The 2680-nt window shown below is 54.1% G+C and overlaps 1 pseudogene; it reads right to left on the bottom strand.

Moving 5' to 3' along the window:
- Nucleotides 1-2680, bottom strand: part of LOC107658716 (scavenger receptor cysteine-rich type 1 protein M130 pseudogene) — an 11211-nt pseudogene that overhangs the window by 4767 nt on the left and 3764 nt on the right.

Genomic DNA, 2680 nt, shown 5'->3' with positions numbered 1-2680 from the left:
GGGGGGAAAACGTACTCAAAACGTACTCGGTTACTAACGTAACCTCGGTTCCCTGAGATACGGAACGAGTACTTCGTCTGTTTAAGACGCTTAGGGAAAATTCCTTTTTCTCCGATGACTGAAGCCTTTCAATAACGCAGCGTAACTGCACGGCCATTGGTTCATGCAGTGAATAAAAAACTAACCAATGGCTCGGCAGCGGAGCCCGCCAAAGCCCGCCAGAATGGGCGGGGTCATCTGGCTATATAAGTGGCACATCGCCATAGGATCCTCAGGTTACTTCGACTGAAGCGACGACCGAGTCGTGCAGCTACATAGCACGGCAAAGTATGCAGTACTCGTTCCGTATCTCAGGGAACCGAGGTTACGTTAGTAACCGAGTACGTTCCCTATCGATACTTCACTCGTACTGCATCTGTTTAAGACGCTTGGGGAACCATATGACTAATACTTGAACTTGCCTTAAGCACCCAAGGGGGCCCAGAGGGACCAAGTATTTTGCAGGGAAGCCCCGCAAAAGGCAGTAGGGCTAAACTCAGAGAGGTCGGCCCAGCCTTGTATCATCGTCCCGAAATAACTCAGTACAGCCTTGGAACTCACTGAGGGCCAAGAGCGTACATGAAGGAGGCAAAAGCCAAGCACTGGTTGTCATATGACAGAGTGCCCTGCTATGCAGAAAGGACCTGCGCCTGTAAGGCCGGGATGTCCAGACTATAGAATCTGGGAAATGTGGACAGGGAGGCCCAGCCGGCCGACGCACAAATTTCTACAATGGACACACCGCTAGACCAAGCCCAGGAAGAGGCAACACCTCTAGTTGAGTGGGCTCTTACTCCCATGGGGCATTGAAGGCCCAAAGAAGAGTATGCTAGCATAATAGTGTCAATTATCCATTTGGAAAGTCTCTGCTTTGTAACCGGACAACCCTTGGTGCGGCCACCGAAGCATATGAACGGCTGATCCGACCGCCTGAACGGGGCGGAATGCTCAACATAGACTTTCAGTGCCCTGACGGGACAGAGTAAGTTCAATTCTTGGTCTTGCTCCGAAGGAGGAAGTGCCATTAGAGTTATCACCTGTGCTCCAACACCGTGGGCAGATCCCATGTAGGGACAGTGATGGGGCGAGGAGGGTTGAGCCTTCTAGACCCCTTCAGAAACTGAACAACCAAGTTGTTCCTGCCCACCGATTGGCCAGCTATAGGAGCGTGAGAAGCTGCTATATAGACCTTGAACGTGGAAGGGGAACGGCCCTTATCCAACAGCTCTTGCAGGAAAGACAATATCAGAGATATGTTGCATGAGATTGGGTCTGCGCCGCGGGCTGTAAATCAGGAAGAGAAAACAGACCATTTAAGGGCATAAAGACGTCTTGTAGACGGTGCTCTATCCTGAGAGATTGTATTTAGCACGTTCTTGGGGAGGTTCGCAAGCTCCCATTGAGAGGCCAAAGGTGCAGAGCCCACAGCTCGGGCTGGGGGTGCCATTGGGGTGCCATATCGTCATGTTCGCCTGAGAGAGGAGGTCCCGTCTCAGGGGAATGGGCCACGGGGCTGCCGAGAGCAGCCGGCACAGCTCTGCAAACCAGTGCTGGTTCCTTCAGAGCAGGGCCACCAACAGTACCTTGCGTCTCAGTTCCCTGACTCGCCTGATCACCTGTGGGATCAGAGCGATCGGGGGAAAAGCGTAAAGGAGGAGGTTGGGCCAGTCGTGGGCCAACGCGTCCCTGTCCTTCGAAAAGTAAGTTGGTCTTCTGAGGCGAAGCGGTCGACCTCTGCCCTGCCGAAGATCTCACAGATTTTCTGAACCATTTGAGGGTGGAGCGTACACTGTTCCGAGGGGATGTTGCTCCGAGACAGCATGTCTGCTCCTTGGTTCAACCTGCCCGTTATATGCACTGCTCTCAGCGAGCGCAAGTTGAGCTGAGCCCATTCCAACTGCGAAGAGGCGCTTCGAGGAGAAACCGTCCTGGCGATTTATATAGGACACTACCATCATGCTGTCCGAGCGGACTAAGACGTGGTGTCCCCTTAGGTCTGGCAGAAAGGTTCGAAGGCCCAGACACACTGCCAGCATTTCCAGGCAGTTGATGTGAACTGCCTTCCTCTTTCGACCAGTGGCCGAAAGCTGGCTTGCCATTGCACAGCGCTCCCCAACCCGTGTTGTAGGCGTCTGTCGAGACTACCTTCCTTCTGCAGACCATTCCCAGGGGCACGGCCCGTTCCATCCAAAGAGGATCTTTCCAAGGGGCCAGGGCTGATACACAGGACCTACACTACCTTGACGCGAAGGTGTCCCGGACGCCAGGTGCGGGATGGAACTTGTGGTTTCAGCCAATACTGAAGGGGCCGCATGTGGAGCAGTCCCAACTGTAGTACCGTAGACACTGAGGCCATGAGGCCTAGCATCCTCTGAAACACCTTGAGGGGCCGAGAGTCTCCATCTATGAATGAGGCCGCGAGCTGCTGAATGGCCAGTGCACGTTCTGGCGCGGCTACCACCCTCATTTGGGCTGAGTCTAAAACTGTTCCCAGGAACGATATCCGTTGGCTGGGGGACAGCGTGCTCTTGGCAAAATTGACCCTGAGTCCCAGGCACTCCAGGTGGCTGAGCAGGAGGGTCCTGTGTGATATTAATTCTGCCTCCGACTGGGCCAGAATGAGCCAGTCGTCGAGGTAATT

This window comes from Sinocyclocheilus anshuiensis, unplaced genomic scaffold (assembly GCF_001515605.1).
Source record: "Sinocyclocheilus anshuiensis isolate Anshui unplaced genomic scaffold, SAMN03320099.WGS_v1.1 scaffold283, whole genome shotgun sequence".
Taxonomy (NCBI): domain Eukaryota; kingdom Metazoa; phylum Chordata; class Actinopteri; order Cypriniformes; family Cyprinidae; genus Sinocyclocheilus; species Sinocyclocheilus anshuiensis.
Note: the sequence above shows the minus strand (reverse complement) of the source record. Positions and strands in the feature narration are given on the sequence as shown.